The following is a 20,524-nucleotide window of genomic DNA, read 5'->3' as shown; positions in this document are numbered from 1 at the left end:
TAGATTCTAACTTTCAAAATTTGCAAATTTCGACCGTTTATGAAGATTTAGTCAGTTCGGTTTTCGTTCAGGTTTCAGGTAACGAAGACTCGAGATCCAGCATCGTACGATCGAAAATAAAATAGAAATAAAATCTTTTTGGCTTTTATAAAGTTTATATTAAAGCACACCTAAAATCTTTTTGGTATTTTTGAATTTTTCAAATGTAAAGACTGAAAGCAGTAAATAAATATATACAGACATTCTTTTTGCGAGTTTCGAGGGTAAGAGAATCATATCAGTGTACGGTCATGCCAAAACGCTCCTGTTGTTCAATTAGTTAACATTAAGATAAGCATCCTATAACAATTATCGGTATTGTTGTCCACTTAAACTCAACTTATCAGATGTAATCATGGCGAGGGGATACGTTAAGGTATGATTTATACTTACCGACCGGTGTTCATCCACATCACGACACATTCCCGTATCAAGGTATGCACGAGTGTTCATCTTACCGGTGAGTATACCGATTATCATCTGTTTGACCGTATATGATGTGAGATTCTCACTTTTTTTGATTTGAAAACAAGCCCTATGTGATAGAATCACTTATTGATTAGGAACTTGATTTTCATATGCATGAGGGCACAGGAGCAAGTCCGTGAACAGGTCAGTACTTCCGTACAGCAGAGAGACGAACTTGACTCCCGGATAAATGTGATATTTTATCACTTATTTGATATGGACATGTGATTGTTTATCACTTATTGAGGTCGAATGCAGTATGTACACGTATGTATAGTATCATGGAAGATCTAGACTTGCGTCCCCGTTATTTTTCGGTAAAAGATACAACCATGATACCCAGATGATAAGCAGCATAAAGACCGAATATCTCAGAACCTCGGCAATCTATCAAACGAAATTTCGGTACTAAGACCATATGCCAATGAATGGTTCCCACCTGGTCTTCAGTCGATTTAAGATTTATATCACCCTGCACACTTTAAAATGATTGTGAGCCTACCAATACATCTTATATAGAGCCGCTTATCGTTTTTCATTTAAGGTTTAAAGAGGTTTGGATAGACCACTGATGTACTATCATTTTCTCTTTTGCTCGCCAGGAAACTCATTTTTGTTTTTCTATTGTTTTTGTGTTTTTGAAATTTTTCGATGTTTTTGGATTTTCAGATTTTTGGATGTACTCCCCCTAAAATCAATAAACTAAGACAAATTTAAAACACAAGGGTATTTACAAAACAAAAAAAAATGATTTTCCGATGTTGGTTTTACTCTTGCTTGAACTTAATGCCGTTTACCAATAATAAAAAGTCAAATCTTGATTTGTCAAATGCTTTGGTAAAAAGGTCGGCACGTTGGTCATCGGTGTGGACCTTAACAACATCGATTAGCCTGTTCTCAAAGCAATCACGTATGAAGTGATATTTGATTTCGATGTGTTTGGTCTTTGAGTGCTGCACAGGATTTCTAGTGATCTGTAATGCAGCAGAATTATCAACGTAAATAGGAGTAGTTAGGAATTCAAAACCGTAGTCGCGTAATTGTTGTTGGATCCAAAGAACTTGGGAGCAACAACTTGAGGCAGCAATGTATTCAGCTTCGCATGTTGATGTAGCGACGCACGTCTGCTTCTTGCACTGCCATGTGACTAGGCGATTTCCTAAAAACTGACATCCAGCCGTTGTGGATTTGCCGTCGATTTTGCATCCGCCAAAATCAGAATCACTGAAAGCGACCAATTCAAAGTTATTATCCCTAGGGTACCATAGACCGGTGTCAGGGTAACCCTTCAAATAACGAAAAATCCTTTTGACAGCTGCAAGATGTGAGGCCTTCGGGTTGACTTGATATCTGGCAAGCAGGCACGTTGGGTACATTATGTCTGGTCTTGATGCTGTGAGGTACATAAGAGATCCGATCATTGCGCGATAGTATGAGGGGCTAACAGCTTCACCCTTCAAGTCTGGAGTAATTCCGTGATTTTGTGGCAGTGGGGTACCAATGGGCGTTGCATCAGACATCTGGAATCGGCTCAAGATGTCACCAACATATTTAGTCTGATGGATGAATATCCCAGACTCAGTTTGTTGTACTTGTAGGCCCAAGAAGAAGGTCATTTCCCCCATAGCACTCATCTCGAATTTATCCTGCATAATGCGCCACAAGACATCATTAGTAGAACCAAAAATAATATCATCAACGTATACCTGTACCAGAAGAAGATCTCCATCTTGTTCTTTGATGAAAAGAGTACAGTCGATAAGACCTCTTCGAAAACCGTTCTCCAGCAGATAGTTAGATAGGGTTGCTGATGTGCGTGAAGTGTGTTATAATTTTTGATATATATTTAAGCCCTTTTTACACTTTTAGCCAAGTATTAAATTTATAAAACACGATATTCACTAACACTAAACACACATATGGGCAAGTGCACCCATCGTGGACGTAGTATAGTGTTGGTAAGATACCGAGGTCCTCCAAGGACACAAGAGCTTTTAATACCGGTTTATCCTCAACGTCTAACCAAATCAAAAAGTTAGAAAAATGTTTTAAACTAAGAAAAATAAAAACTAACTAAATGCTGAAAAATAAAAATAAAATAAAAACAGATAGACAAGATGAATCACTTGGATCCGACACGTGTATTAGTATAACCTTTGATTATTTTCGCACTTTTGCACTTGTTTAAGAGATTATCTTAGTAAATGTAGTAGGCCCCTCTTTTGAAGGCGACGTTACCCTCAACCCAGTAGTTTGAGTCAGCAAGGATACAATCCTAAAGGGTCGGATTATTGAAAGATAATGAATTAAGTTATTAATGCAAATTGTGGTAGGCCCCGCTTTTGGCGGTGACGTTACCCTCGGCTAAGTAGTCTGAGTCAGCAGGGATACAGTCCTAAATAGCCGGGTTATAGTATTAATAGTAGTTAACTTATGAGGGGGTCAAAGAGTTTGGATCCCCGCCATCCAATACCTATGGGCATTGAAGGAGATCCTACTAAATTTGACCCAGGTCCCAAGCAGGACCTCTAAACGCTGAACAAGGGCAAGACCCTTACCAAACCGTTCCTTTAACCCCTGACCAGGTAGCCAACATACCTCCATATAGACCGTGGAGATATGAATGGTGAAAATCTTTTATTTTATATAGACAGTAAAATAATGCCAAGACACCACGGACAAACGATAAGGAAAGATCACCTTCAACATAAGTAACTAGTTATTAAAGTCATTAATACAAAACCAAATAAAAAGTGCAAAAGATTAAAAATAAAAAGTATTATACTAAACACTTGTCTTCACCAAGTGATGTAAGAGACTTAGGCAAACATGGCCTTGATTGTCAAGAACTCTTACGATCAATCTTGGATCCCGAGACGACTCACACACTCTACGATGGACAATGGATGATGGTGGTGGATGATGGTGTTATGGTGGTGGTGGGTGGTGGATGAAGTGTGAGAGAGGTGGTGTGCCAAGGGATGAGAGAGAATGAAGCCAAGCTCCTCTATTTATAGGCTGAACAGAAGGCTGGACACGGCCCCGTGTCCGCTGGACACGGCCCCGTGCCCGTCTGACACTCTCTCTCTTCATTAATTGTAATTGCGAATTACAATTAATGCGCCTGTTGTACTTTCACCACGCCCCTGTGCCCGCTGGACACGGCCCCGTGGTGGGCAATGGAAGCTTCTACTGGTTTGTCTTTTCTGCTGCTTCCTGGGCACGCCCCCGTGTTCGCTGGACACGGGGCGTGTTCAGACTCTGTTTCTTCTCCTTTGCCTTGGGAGGTGCCGTTGAGGGTCCGGGCAGTCTACTTTTGTTCCTTTTCTTGTAATTATGGTAGAATTAGTTGTCTTTTTGTTTCTTTTGTGATTTTGAGCTCATTTTATCCTGAAAATACAAAAGGAAGACAAAAACACTCTTTTTCTAACATTAGTACTTAAAAAGGGTTAGTTTTATGCCTTAATTGATGTGATTTATATGTTGCATTTTACACACATCAGTTGCATACCAAGCTCGCGGTGCTTGATGAAGACCATAGAGAGCTTTGTTGAGCAACCAAACCCGATCGGGATGGATAGGATCTTCAAAACCTGGAGGCTGTTCGACGTACACCTCTTCTTCAACCACACCATGTAAGAATGCACTTTTGACGTCCATCTGGTAAACCTTGAATCCTTTGAAAGAGGCATAAGCCAGAAAGATTCGAATTGCTTCCAGACGTGCAACAGGTGCATAGACTTCGTTGTAGTCGATTCCTTCAATCTGACGAAAACCTTGAACGACTAAACGTGCTTTGTTCCGGATAACAACTCCGCGGTCATCCTTTTTGCATTTGAAAACCCAACGGGTACCAATCTTCTTGTAACCAGCAGGTTTCTCTACTAGTTTCCAGACACCAAGCTTCTGGAATTGTTGCAGTTCTTCCTGCATTGCTTCAACCCAAGAGTTATCTTTCATGGCTTCTTTCCAAGTTCTTGGCTCTTCCTGTGAAACATAACACGCGAAAGACCAATCGTTTTGTTGCCCGGATTCTCGAATAGCTGCATACAGGCCTGCATTGTTGTTGTTGCGCAACATGTTTCTTGTTTGAATGCCACTTTGCACATTTCCAATGATGTTTTGTTGAGGATGGGTATTATGAATCCTTGTTTCTGGATTATCTGGAACTGGAATATTTATACCCAGATTGTTGAGATTGAGATCAACAACTAAATCAATGCCCGGAATTGACGAAGAGGATGATGCAGTAGCTTCAGCTGTTCTAGGGGCATCCACTGGAGGAGTACCCTCTGAAGTACCATGAACTGCTGTTGGAGCTTCTTGATCTGCATCTAGAAATTCATCATCCTCTGAAGATTCGTTCAATTCGGCTGCATCATGAAAATCCTCATTGTCGAGAGTATTATTGTTCACCGAAGATGGTTCTTGATTGACAAGAATTGGACGAACCACCGGTGAAACTGTTGCATTGTCACTCTCGAAAAACATCCTTGCCGCAGCACTTTCTTCAACGGCTTCAACATTGATCGAATTGAAAAAGTCATCATACTCAAACATCCAAGGCTGACCAGGACATTTGACTGGCAAAGTGTGCCTTTGTACTCTGACCTCAGACCATTCCTCGACCCTTTTAGTCTCTAGATTCCAGACTCGTAAGTTAGGGGTGGCATACCCAAGAAAGTATCCGTCAATTGCTTTTGCCCCAAACTTTCCATTAGGATCGATGATTGTACATGGAGCTCCAAACGGTTCAATATAAGATAAATCTGGTTTCCGTTTTTGAAGAAGCTCAAAGCAGGTCTTATTGTGCCTTTTGACTGTAAGGACTCGGTTCAATGTGTAACATGCAGAGGCCACAGCTTTAGTCCAGAATGGAATGGGCAACTGCGACTCTACCAACATAGTCCTAGCAGTCTCGATCAATGTGCGGTTCTTACGTTCAGCGACGCCATTCTGTTGAGGAGTATAGGCTGCACTAAACTCATGAAGAATACCCTTTGACGTGCAAAACTCCGCCATGGCATGATTTTTAAATTCAGTACCATTGTCGCTACGTATCCGCCTAACCTTTAACTTATACAAATTCTCAATCTGAGTGATCAAGTTTTTGATAATACCAAAGGTTTCACTCTTGTGTGCCATGAACGCCACCCAAGAAAATCTTGAATAATCATCAGTAATCACGAGGCAATATTGATCATTCCGAATACTCTTGTGCTTGACAGGACCGAACAAATCCATGTGCAAACGTTCAAGAGGAACTGCCACCGTGTTGATCTTCTTAGTAGGGTGCTTCTTCTTTGTTTGTTTTCCTTTCTGGCACGAAACACAGACGTCTTGAAGATGGAAATTTTTAAGAGGAACACCATTCACCAACTCATTTGAAACCAAATGATTCATTTTACGTAAGTGAATGTGACCCATTCGTCTGTGCCAAGAGATAGAGTCTTTTTCTGTGGCTTTGGAAACGAAACAAGTTGCTTGTGCAGACGTAGTAATAGCTTGGCTCATATCAAGGACGTACAAATCATTTATCCTTGGAGCTGACAAGAGAATCCATTCCTTTGGAATTTTGAAGCCGGGTTTCAGCACATAACATCCATTAGCATCAAAGTGTACTGAGAATTGCTTGTCACAAATTTGAGAAACACTAAGAAGATTGTGATCAAGTTGTTGCACAAAGTTGATCTTGTCAAAGCTGACAATCCCGTTGGATATCATTCCTCCACCCGTAATATAACCACCCTTATCTCCAGCAAAAGCAACATAGCCTCCTCTAATAGATTTGACGTCGTAGAGAAGCTTCATGTCGCCTGTCATGTGCCTGGATGCCCCACTATCAACAATCCAATGACTACTGATAATTCCTCCTGGAACACCCTGCACATGAACTCAAATGATTAGTTGGAGATGGGGACCCAAGCCATTGTGGTCTTGGGTCTTCCATTTTCATCAATAACAATAACTTCTTGTCTTTGATGATTGGTAAATTGTGATGGTCCCCCTGATTCAGTAACCGTTTTTGGTTTCCAGGTCTGTTTTGTTTTACCAATGTCATTCTTTAAAATTTTAACTTCATGTTTGTCATAAGTTTTTGAAATGTCTGGTTTTACAGAAACAGATGGTTTATTAACCACATCGGTTTTAATTGCCTTTTCAATTTTCTTGACCTGTTGGCGTTTCTGTTTCTTTTCCCTTTCTTTTACAAGTCGGGGATCTTGTTTTGCAGAAACAGTTTGCCTGCGGTCAGTTTGGTCACGGGGAACATCAACTTTTCCTTTTTGTTTATGAAGATATGGACAATTTCGAATTATATGTCCAATTGTTCCACACTCAAAACATGATCTTCGTTCAACAAACCCCGAAGTATCATGTGATCGTTTAGCCGATGATGTTGAACTTTGTGAACCCGAGGTACTATGCTTTGAACTGGTTTGTTCATTTCTTTTCAGAACAGTAGCTTTCTTGACAAAATCTAAGTTAGATTTATTTTCAAACGTTTCAATTTTGTCCGTTCCCGTCGATTTCACAAAGTTTACATTCTTGTTTTTCTTCCGATTCGGCTTCTTTTGAGTTTGAGCCGGTGATTTTGCTTTTGGCTTGGTGTGATTTTGCTGTTTCTGCACTGTTGGTAATTTCTTGTTGCCAAATTGTTTTCGAATTTCGGCCTTTGGAATAGGAGGACACTGTGTAACTGTAACACGTGGTCCTGTCTTTCCCAAAAACTTACTTGTCGAGTTTTCAAAAACTTTGCTGATTAAGGATTGATTCACATTCTTAATGGGAAAGTCTTTGTCTGAATAGATTTTATCATCACCAATAAGAGTGTACAGCAAGTTCACACTCTCCGACTCTTTTGCAGACGAGGACTCAATTGCAACAGTCTTAGCGGGTTTTTGCAGGAGGATCACATAGAATGTGATTCTCGAGAGGTATGTCCTCATTTTTGACTACCGCATCAGACTTTGCTGGGACAGCATCATCAGATTCATCATCAGAAGAATCAGCATCCTCAGTAATGACTGGAGGATCCTGATTCAGTTCAGCAGATGACACACATGTATCTGCTGATACATTCGAATCTGATGATACTTCCTTTGTATATCCGAGCCCTGCAGCAAATTCTTTCACATCTAGAGGCACGGATGGTTCAAAGAACACTCTGTCCTCCTCATCCGGCATGGCATCATAATTATGTCTCACTGGTGGTGGACAATTCTTATAGCCTATGCACGTGACGTCCCTTTTCTCCTTTTGGACATCAGTGATGTGATCCAACACATAGCTAGAACTCAAATAACTATCTAACTTGAGTTGGATTGCCTCACTTTCCGTTTTTACACAAGCCATTTCTTTTTGCATTGTCTCAAGACGAGATATATACAAATTAATGTCAGTTTGTTTTCTGGAAACCATTTTAGTTAACTCGGTCTTATCTTTCTTTAACTTTTCGATTACCGATTTAAACTCCTTTTCATGATTTTCATAAAACATATTGGCTGCTGTACATTTGGAAAGGTTCACAGTCAATTTCTGATTGTGAATAAAAGTCACATCATACTTTTCTTGCAAAGCTTCATGCTTACTTTGCAAGTCACACAAATTCTCATTCACTGTAGTATGTTTGTCTTGCAAGTCAAACAAACTAGCTTGTAAAGCATCATGTTTGCCTTGCAACTCTGACATACTTTTCTCTACATCAGCACATCTAGCACGCAACCTATCACATTCATCACAATTTACAACAGTGGGTTCATCGACACATACCTGACTTGATGAACCGTCGACATTAGCCATAAAGGCTGAATGGAGAGAAGACGAAGAATAAGCAGCTTGATCCACCAGAATAGATCTTCTATCACTTAGTGCTGCAGCTTCCTCCAAGAGCTCATCAATGTCAGCATCAACCGAAACATTTGCTGTCTCACCCACATGATCATCACCTGAACTGGATGATTCTTCATCAACACTCCTGCTGTACCCAGAAGAGCCTTCATCTTCAGAAGATTCACCACCACTGGCGGAAGATTCTCCACCACTGGTGTGAACTGCCTCTTTCACAATTCTAGCAAAACAAGCTGTACCATCCTGAGCATCACCACTCAACTGGATTGACCAGTCACAACCTTCATCCACTTGAACCACAAGTGCCCGGTTGGCTTGGTTGTTGACAGGCACTAATGTACGCTCATTGTTTCTGTTCTGGTTCTGCTGGTTGCCTTGGTTTCTGAAGGGGTTCTGGTTCCCGTGCTGTGCTGGCTTTGTACACTCCCTTTTAAAGTGACCCCGTTCACCACAATTGAAGCACTTTACTGCCTGTTTATCGAACCCATACTTGGTATCTTTCTTGCTTTCCAAGCTGGTTCTGCCAGTACTTTCCATGAAATCCTTTGCCCTTCTCACAGCACTAGCAAAGGCCCACTTGATATCCATCAAGTCCATTTCTTCCTTATCAATCTGCCGATAGTCTTCTTGTGTCAGATTAATGTTGCCAATCTGACCTTCCACTAACCCACAGTACGCGCTCACTATAGTATTAAGCAGCTCCATGTGTTCCCTTGCTACTTCTACACTGACCTTAGAGAGGCTTGAAGTGTCGAGCTGTACTGTATTTGGCTTTGATTGCTGACCAGCAGATGATGTTCCTCCATAACACGCATGTTGTTGAGCAGGAGGAGGAGGAGGAGGTGGTTGTATTGGATTTCCATACATGTCTGTGGTGGGAGGTGGCTTAACAGGAACTTGTACCGGATTGCCATACATATCTGTACTTGTGACAAACGCCGTTTGAAGTGGAGCATGTGGACCGGTTCTTGCAGACGAAGAACTGGAAGTTCCATAATACATTTCTGGATTTTGTGGCAATGGAACTCTTTTTGCCTTTAACGTTTCCTCCTGATCCTTGTTTTCCAAAAGCTGCACGAAGTCGTTGATATTTGTAGTTCTCAACACTCCGTTATACTTCAGGATTTCCAAGAAACTACTCCATTGGGGAGGCAAAGCATCAGCAAACTTCTTCACCACTTCTGCTGTAGTTGTTGCTACTCCAAAATTGTTCAACTCTGTAAGCAAGTGATAAAACCGGCTTGTCATGTCTCCCAAAGACTCCTTATCCATGCACGTGAAACAGTCAAATTCTTTCTTGAGAAGATCATGACGCAATTGGCGTGTTGCTTCATTCCCTACTCCTCTGGTTTTCAACCCGTCCCACAACTTCTTTGTTGTCTTGAAACTGACAAACTGGTGGTAGATATCTTTGCTTAACGCCTGAGTAAGAACGGCGTATGCTTTCTTTTCCAGATCATACGTTTTCTTTTGATCTTCAGGAAGATCGGCAAACGTAGCAGTATCTGAAGCAGCAACCTCTATAGCTTGATCGAAATCTGTAGTGAAACGTATCCACATTTCGGTATTTTGACCAAGAACGTATGTACGAAATCTATCAACCCAGCCCGGATACTCGTTTAAGTGCATCAACTTTGGAGGTCGATTCAAACTTCCGGTTTCGCTTTCGCTCAATAAGATACTTTGAATGCTCGGAGTTTGATTCGATACTAATGCCCATTGACCTGACGATATGGCATTTGCTTGTGAAGATGTCGATACCGGAGATTCGGCCCATGAAGGAGATAGACTTGTACTCGTGTACTTTCCACTGTCTGGAGCCGGTGTACCCCACCATGAGGGAGTGGAACCTGCACTTGTGTATTTTCCACTATCTGGAGTCGGAGTTCCCCACCAACTCGGATTCATGTTTGAAAAGAAAATTGAATTCTATATGAATATCCAGAAAGATAACAGCCAGCCGAAGGATCCAATCCTGATCGAAAGACAAAACAAACACAAACTGTTAAACCTAAACAGACTAAAATCGAAGGATCAAGACTTGTTCGAAGGATCAACAGTGTTCGAAAGATCACTGTTGAATTTCGAACAATGATTTCGAAAGATTCACAATTGAAAGATCTTTATCTTTCGAACAATGATTTCGAAAGATTCACAATTGAAAGATCCTTATCTTTCGAACAATGATTTCGAAAGATTCACAATTTAAAGATCCTTATCTTTCGAATATATATCCTTCGAAAAGATTCCTTGGCTCGAAAGATAGATCACAGACTTCGAAAGATGTTCGAAGGATGGTTATCTGTCGAACCTCCTTTGATCGAAAGATAATCTTTCGACTTCGAAGGATATCTTTCGAATGGATCTGACACAGCTGACACAAAGTTGACAGGTTGGTGAAAAGGTGATGGGTTGGTAGTCAACTTTCGGCAGAAGGGTATGATCAGACCATGCTTTCTACCAACTCAGACTTTTCAAATAAAATATTGCCTAAAATGGAAAGTCTTATCCAGAAACCGGTCACCGGAATTATGACCGGAATTTGGCCGGAAATCACCAAGTTTCTTAAAAACAAGTTTTAAGTTACCCAACCCGTCCTTGAACACACCCGGTTACTTTAGAACACGTTTTTATGTCAAGAAAAGCAAGAAAAATACTAAAAACGGGTGCTAAACCAAGTGTCCAAACACTCCAAAGTCTTGTACAAACCCGGTTTTTAACAAGGTAAAGAGCCACGACTCTGATACCACTTGTAGGTCCCTCGGAGGATGAGGTCAAACCTTAACCTTGTTATATGAAACACACTAGCAAGTGCGGAATCCAAGCTAGAGTGCAAACCGAGATGAAACAAGCACAAACACAAGACACACAATATTCACCGATTAACACCACTTGTATTAATACGTATGAAAGGTTCGGTTACAAGCTCAATGTTTACAAATCAGTTTTGCAAACTCTCTAAGTGTGTGTGTTCTTGACAGAAGTGTCTCTCCTTGTTTTTAAGTGTCTTTCTGTCTGTGTGCATAAAATGAAGTGAACACACTACATGGGTATATATACCCAGCACTGGTTGTATGGTCGAAGGATCAAACTGACCAATCGATAGATCATCTGTCGATCACAAAGCCATCGAAGGATCTACATATACTTCGAAGGATGGCATATCCTTCGAAGTCCATCTGTATCCATCGAGTGATATCTTTCGAGCTCATCGAAGGATATACACAATCCTTCGATGACCCAACCTTCGACACAGACATTACAACCATTTTCTAACTGTTTGGCCAAGTCAAACTAGGAGGATGGCTGACTTGGTCAAACTTACAGGACTAACAAGGACATCGTTTTATATCATGATCGAATACAGACAAAGTACAGACACAAGTGCACCAACAAAAGTTCAAAAAAAAATAAATAAATAACAAACTCATAAAAGACAAAATAAACACTATTAATTATGTTATGTTATGGATTGATACATATATATGAATAAGTGATAAATGAGGAAAATAGTTCAATTCGGCAACCCCCATCACCACAACTATTGTTACTGTACCAAAGGATAGATATTGTGTGGGGATTCACTAATAATTGCAGTAGGAGTCGAATAGACAATACGCAATTGCTTTGCGTTGATTATAAGTCCTTGGTATTATAGCTTGTATTTAACTGGTGGCCAAGGGCCAAGGCCATATAGGACGGTTTTTATAATATTTAAATTTTGAGAACGGCTTTTTAATTGACAGGAATAGAATTTTTCCAACTTTGGATGGATCACGTTCAAGACCTGATTTTAGCATTTTCTCTGATATATTTAAAAGTAGAAATTTTTGTTGATCATTAGATGCGCATGCACTGGTGCACACTAACCCCAATTATATAATTTTATTTTACTGTTACTGAGACAGCTATAGTTTGATTTTTTCAATAATTGTCACACTCATTGTTATTAATTTAAATTCAATGTAGCATGTGATATATACAAACATTTGTTCAATCAATAATACATATATATTATATATTTAAGTTTGATCATCAAGAGCTTTCAAAATAGTCCACAAGATCAATAATAGTATTAGGGAATGTTGCTTTTCATCCCACTATGTTACTCAAAGTCCACTCAAAACAGAAAATACGAAAAATATATATAAATCCTCTGGTCTTTTTACACTAGAAAGTAGGCATTGGGTAAAAGAAATGTTTTAAAAATGCAACGGAAATTGGGCACTTTTAAGCACACATTTAGTGACTTCATACATATTATCTCTGGCTTTGTAGGAGGGATTAATTACATAAAAGGGAGCAAAGTATACAAAAATAATTAAAGGAGTTGGTCTATGAGTTGGTGTACTCTTACTTAGACTAGATGGAAATAATGAAAGAAAACACATGAAATCAAACTTCAAAAGAGTAAAACTTGGGTCATTATATGGGTGGAGTTACAAAGCTCAAAAGCTGCTGACGTAAAAGGTCTTGGCGATCATAAGACAGACCGGCCATAGACGGTCTGGCTCATCTATTGCACCCAAATTTAATCTTTTATGGCATCGATTTCACGACCCACATTTTTCTGATTTAACATTTTCTTATTCTTTCCTTTTTAGTAGAAACACGTAAATCACTGATTATTTAAATTAACGTTTTAATTATATTTTTAATTTTGTATTTATACGGTAGCCTTTTATTTTAAAAATTTAGCAGTACTTTTCAAATTTAGAATTCTTTATAAATAAGCAACTTAATGTTTTGATCATGCAATTTTACATCAATTTTTTTGGTATCCTTTTTTTTCTTCCACTCAGCGTCATTTATAAATTAAGAAATTACGTGTTTAGTATAGAAATTGGAAATCAGAGTTTTTATCATTTGGCATATGCCTTTTTCTAATGATAATATACAAAGAAGAATAGGCCTTAAATAGGCAATACACGAAGAAAACTAATAAAAGAGAATCAAAATAGTGGCCGGAGATATGCGTGGGTCTTTGATTGAGAGTGAAACAAGGAGAGATAATTATGCACAAAATAATGCATTTTTCAATACTCCCCCTAAGTTGGAGCATGTAGATTTCGAATGCCCAACTTGCTCAGTAGAGAGTTGAGGTGCTGAGCTCCAAGGGCCTTGGTTAACAAATCTGCAACTTGATTTTTGGAGCTAATATAAACCGGTTCAACTTCTCTGCTTTCAACTCTTTCACGAACAAAGTAACAATACATCTCTACGTGCTTTGTTCTCTCATGGAAGACTCGATTGTTCGCTATATGCCTAGCCGCCTGGTTATCGCAGAACAAAACAGTTGGTTCTCCTTGTTTAGCATCTAATTCACTCAACATCCACCTTGCCCAAATCACCTCGCAGTAGTAGCCATGGCTCTGTACTCCGCCTCTGCAGATGATCTTGAAACTACTGATTGCTTCATTGACTTCCATGATATGGGCGCTCATCCGAGAGACAATAAGTAACCAGTTCAAGACTTTCTTGACAAAGGGCATCCAAACCAATCCGCATCACAATAGGACAATATACCTTGTCCTTGAGTCGATTTCAAGTACCGCAGAACTCTAGTTGCTGCATCCATGTGATTCTGGCAAGGGTCTGTCACGAATTGGCTGAGGACATTCACTGCGTAGGTGATGTCCGCTCCGGTGGTTTGCAGGTAAAGGAGACGACCAACTAACCTCTTGTATTGACTGCTATCCACTTTATCTTCTCCTTCTCCCTTCCCAAGCTTAAGGTTTTGTTCTATGGGAATGGAGCTAGGTTTACACCCTTCCAGGCCACTATCCCTCAGGATATCTAGCGTGTATTTTCTTTGACTCAAGACCAAACCTACCTTAATACGAGAGACTTCAATTCCAAGAAAATATTTCAACGGACCCATGTCTTTGATGATGAACATCTCGTCAAGCTGATCTTTGGTGTGTTGTATTTTTACAGAGTCGTTTCCAAATATGACAACATCATCAACATATATAAGCGCAACTACATAGGACCTTTCTGACTTATAAATAAACAGAGAATAATCAGCCTTTGACTGTCTGAACTCGAGCTCAATGAGAGCTTTTGTGAATTTTTGATACCAATTACGTGACACCTGTTTCAAACCATAGATCGATTTTCTTAATCTACAAACACGAGCCTCCCCCTGTTTAGCAAATCCCTCTAGAATCTTCATGTAGACTTCTTCCTCTAAATCCCCATGCAAGAAGGCGTTATTCACGTCAAGTTGGTGAATCATCCAATTTCTTTTCACAGCCACGACCAACAAGGTACGGATAGTAACCAACTTTGCAACTAGTGCAAATGTATCATGATAATCAACCCCTTCGAGTTGAGTGAAACCCTTCGCCACCAATCTTGCCTTATATCTATCCACCTATCCGTTTGGTTTGTACTTGATTTTGTAAACCCACTTTGAGGCAATCGCAGGGCAACGCCTAAAGAGTCCAAGTACCATTTTGTTCAAGAGCTTTAATTTGTTTTTTCATGGCTTATCGCCATTCATGGTTTAGTGATGCTTGACGAAAAGTCTTGGGCTCATCGCATGAGTCGATAGCTGACAGAAAAGCTTTAAGGGTGGGAGAAAAATTATCATAAGAGATGTAACAAAGCTAGAGAATGTACCGTGGATGAACTTTGATTAGCTATGGGTCGAGTATGGTCTATCGATGGGGGAAGCTTGACATTGTAATCGTTGAAGCGTGCTGGTTGGGTTCGAACTCTGGATGGTCGAACTTGGGCATTTTCTTCCTCTCGAACCGAAGTGTTTTGTTCAAAAGGACCAGCAGTGTTTTGCATTTCATGTTCCACAATTTGTGCATTGTTAAGATCTTGATCATTAATGTTTGAGGTGTTGAACGATGCCTCAACTAAAACTTCATGGCTGATGGTCTCGACATCGTCCTCGTGACCGTGGGCATTCTCTCCATTCTGATTTTCTTCGTTCCCATTAACATGAGGGGTGACTTAGGGTTCGCCTTCATTTGTCTCATTGTAATACCAGGGCGGAAAATCGAAAAGTTTCTCATTTTCGCTTATGTCAATACGATCCATTCTCTTGAAAGGAAAAACATTTTCAACAAATTTCACATCTCTTGACACCACCATTTGGCTATCGGTAATGTCATATATTTTGAACCCTTTTGTTCCTGGTGGATAACCTAAAAATACCCCGGGTTTCCCTTTCCATTCAAATGTGTCTCCATCTGTGTCGGTATTTCGAAGGTAAGCGACGCAACCAAAAATCTTCATATGTTCATAATCAGGTTTTTCTTCATGTAAAACTTCAAATGGGGTTTTGTTGTTAATGGTGTTTAATGGGAGACGATTGATTATGTAGGCCGCTGTCATGACACACTCGGCCCAAAAACTTCTTTGGCAAATTTGCCTCAAATCTAAGTGCTCGTGCAGTCTCGAGCAAATGTCTATGCTTACGTTCTACAACACCATTCTGTTGTGGTGTGTGTGGGCAAGTGGTCTCAAGAATTATGCCCTCTTGAGCATAAAAGTTGTGCATTCGGTTTGAAATAAACTCCCCCCCCCCCCCGGTTATCACAACGAATCCTTTTAATTGATTTTCCAAAATGCGTTATGATCATTTTGTGGAAAATATCAGATGGTCACCCGCATCAAATTTGTGTCTTAAAAGGAAAACCCAAACTGATCGACTGTAGTTATCCACGATCGTTAAAAAATAGTTTGCTCTTGAAAGTGAAGGAGTTCTATACCTTCCCCAAAGATCACAATGCAACAATTCGAAACATTCTTTGGTTTTGATAGAACTTATGGGAAAAGGTAACCGTGTATGCTTGGCTTTAGCACATGAATCACAATCAATAGTTTTAAAAGGCACATTCTTAACAAAATCAAAATGAGAAAGTTTACCGCTAGAAGCATGACCAAGTCTTTTATGCCATACCTCCACCGACGCCGACATAGCTGTAAGACCCTTACTTGATTTAACAATATTTCATATCAGTTTTGCATAAAATGTGTTTATACGATTACACATACCTTCTATGAGACGAGTTTGTTAAAACATTTTAAAATTTAAAACATTTCAACATAATATATTTATATCGTCGTTTAAAACGTGAGGATGAAACTTAATGCGGAAGCTTGAATCTTGATCGTGGTCGGTTCTCTATTGAGCTTGATCATCCTTCGACACCTCAAGTTATACCTACATTTCATAAAACATGAAATGTTTTAGTTATACTGGAATTATAACATGTTTAAACAAGTCCATAAGTCCAAAACAAACAACTAAACAACAATTTCCAGTTATTAAGGTCGTCGCGGGGGGCGACCGGGTTGTGTTATTGGCTTCGTGGGGCGCGACCACCCGTGGCGGGCCGCGATCGAAATCACTTCCCCTGTCACGGGGCGCGAGGACTCATTTCTCACAGTATGTTTTGAAAGCTGATGCTGTACATTTCCAGCTTGACCAATTTTCACGAAAACATTCATAACTCGCTCAGTTTTTATCCGTTTTACGACCTGTTTCTTCCTACGTGATCGTAATTCGATTCTCCATCATCTGGAGTCAAAATCCGACATCTGAATTAACAAAATTCTAGAGTTCATGCACTCGGCTTAAAATTCAATTATTAAACTTTAGACCCGTTTCAAGATTTTATTAAACAAACTTGTTTCTAAATCATCAATAAGCCATGGACTACTTATTTAACTCAAATCTTTAACTCGTGATCATATCTTTTATGAATTACGCAGGCATTACCCAAGTTATGCGCATAATTCATTTTGACCCGTTTATAGGATTAAAGCATTTGAGCTTAAATCTCGCTCTTTCTTTTCACACATCTCATTTCCACATTAAGGTATCTACTTGTCTTCCACCACAGTTATATTTGTGGTGGATTTAATGTGGTAATCTATTTATTCCGAATTTTACCCTTCGGTTTAGAAATTTTACGAAAAGATTTGGTTCGAGGCGTTTGACCCAAAAAGGGCTTATATGCCTTTACCTTTATGCTTATCAAAGACTTACTCGATCATAAGATTTCTTTTTAAACAACCCTTAATGGCCGTTCGCCCGGTTTATCGATCGAGGGCGTTTTGGTTAACTTTAGGCCCTCCTTTTACGACGAAGGACTTTCAATAACATACTTGACCAAAATCACACATTTTAGCTAAAATCTTATTTACACATACCTGGATCAGGTCGAAGTATAGACCCATTTTAATTTCTTGCTTTAATAACCGCTAATTAATAGCGAAGCAAATATCCATTCGCTATTCACTCCTGTGAGCATATGACTCGACAAATAATCATTAGTAGATATTGTTAAATGGTGATATTTTCACCTTTTGGCCCGTTTGGTCTAAATGACCATTTTATCCTTGTGAGATGGTGTTTAATTGCCATCTCATCCAAGTAACCCGTTCCAGTTTATACCGCACAATCATTTTACTTAAAAATTATCTCTTAATTCTTGTTACTCATTATGGATTACACCATAAGATTACTTAAATCAAACTCATTATTTATTTGTCATTATATGACCGAATTACTGATTTACTCCTTTTTAACCATCAAACATGGTTTCTTATCATTTTCACTTGTTTCGTTACGTACGACTACACGTCGGAACATCATATTTCAAATACTTATTTATCTTATTCGTAATCAATACGATAAGGGAATATTCTACAAATTAAAAAGATTGTAAGCTTTACTTACCTTGCATCCAAATTATGCTTTTGTTTCATACTCGATTCGTTTGACTCGCTTCCTTCCCAAACTTCCACCTAGCTTGTCAAGCGTCAAACTATCATTATAATTCGTAAGATAGTTAGATTAGTCATTATCAGTCATGACTATTCCATCTTATGGGTTTTATGTCGATATTGTTATTCGATCTTATTTTGGTCAGTTTGACTTTGCCTATTAACGTAAGTAATTACACTATGTAGCTCAACTACTCGTTTAAGCACTTTGTCAAATATCCGGTAGGCATTATTCTTATGCTACCGTTTTAACCACTTATTAATCAAGTTCACGTAACTGTAAATCATTGAATTAACACAACATCAATCATTGTAAGCTAAACTATTAAATATCATACAGGGATTTGGGATTGTTTTATCAATATGAAACAATTCATTGCATCACACACACACACACACATATATATATATATATATATATATATATATATATATATATATATATATATATATACAGAATTCACCTAAACATCAAGTTTAGCCAAATACCTTAATCATTCATAACACATGATGATCTCAAACATCATTTCACATGAATATATCATCATTTTCATCATATCACTCAAAACTCATTTCATGGCAAATATGATCATGTACTCAAACACATAAATTGTTCAAGTATCTTCTTATTACTATCATGTATGATGATTCTAAACACATGTATATCATCAACTTTATCATATTACTAAAACCCACTTATCTAAGTGTGGTAAATCATCTAAACATTCAAATCATAGCAACTTATGTAGAATCTTCACATAGGGTTTTGTTCCTAAGCAAGTATACATCACTAATTCGGACATAGCCTCTACGATTCATACATAAATCGCATCTTGTGATGTTCATCAAAATTCACAACTTCATCAGCATCAAAAATTCGACATACCTTATGATCCCCTAGCTTGGGTGATCGTTAATTCACGTTCATTCATGAATTTAAGCTCCAATTAGCCCTTCAATTTGATGATTTGGTAGAATAAGGGTTTTGGCTCTCATGAGCTTTCTCCTGATCGATCCGGAACACACACTTCATGTGTGTTTTGTTTTGTTTTCAATTTATTAAATCTACTTTCAAATTATCCCACTGTGGCCCCTCAAGTTTTGTTAGTTAATATTAAGTAGGCTACAACCTACTTATTTCCAACAATATTTCTTTTATTAACTAGGTTAAACATTCCTAGTTAACTTAATGGGTTCGGGGAGGTTATAACCTGTTTTATTTTTAAGTCCCGTTAACTCGGGCCTCTTGTGAACACCTTTATTTTCTCAAAAGCTTTCTTTCACCTTTTATTTAATATTAAGCTTATTTATTAAAATCCTAATATTTACCGGGTTAATTTTTATCACTAACGGTACTTTACCCGTCTTTTTAGTATTAACGTGGTTTGATTACCAAACCCGTTTTCAGGGTGTTACAATAGTCTTCCTTTCTCGTTCGACCATCTTCATCCGGTATAAGCCATGTTGACATTTACCCGTTCCGACCGGTTTCTTCGAATTCAAGTCTTGCATTACGAAGAAGTCCGGAAAGAAAGTTACAGTGCAATAAAGGTCTCGAGTCAGCCGACTAACCGACAATAGGTTGCAAGTAAAATATGGAACGTATAGGACATCTCAGATTTCAGTCCCATTTGGTAAGGTGGACGACCATTTCCCTTTAACAGGTATAGAGTCTCCATTTGAAATTCTTACTGGTAGTTCGTGTGTTGTTTTTAAGTTGACATGAAACAGATTGAGAAGGTAGGTTATGTGTTCGGTACACCCTGAATCAACGATCCAGTTGCCATCATCGCCTAATCTAGCCCCCATGTTTGCCATCCACTGGATTATCTCATCATTAGTGAACGAGCTGATGAACTGTTCGTACTTCTCACGGTTTAATCCCGGGATTGGACTCGATTGATTTAGGTTGTCGGCAACGGAATTGGATTCAGTTCAACTCTGGTCATCACCGGCCATGGTGGTGAGCAGGAGTCGATTGAATGGGAGGTGAAGAAGAAGCCGAAGTGTCTATTTTTTTAGGGTTCAGGAACCCGTCTTTGATACCATATAGAAATTGATAATCAGAGTTTTTGTTCATTTGGCATATGCCTTTTTCTGATGATAATAAGAATAGGCCTTAAATAGGCAATACAATAAACCAAACGAAGGAAACTTATAAAAGATAATCAAAATAAGAGTTGGAGATATGTGTGGGTCTTTGATTGAGAGTGAAACAAGGAGAGATAATTATGCACAAAATAATGCATTTTTCAACATTTAGTGCAAACATAAAATAGGTTGCCCGCAGAGGCGAAGATGCTCTACGGTGTTGGGACGTCGCGTTTTCTAGTTAATATTCCCAATCCTATGCCCTTTGTAAACCATCCAAATATTTGTTGTGTAGGTATCATATCCTGTCCGAATCAACTAAAAATGA

Source organism: Helianthus annuus, chromosome 11, assembly GCF_002127325.2.
Source record: "Helianthus annuus cultivar XRQ/B chromosome 11, HanXRQr2.0-SUNRISE, whole genome shotgun sequence".
Taxonomy (NCBI): domain Eukaryota; kingdom Viridiplantae; phylum Streptophyta; class Magnoliopsida; order Asterales; family Asteraceae; genus Helianthus; species Helianthus annuus.
Note: the sequence above shows the minus strand (reverse complement) of the source record.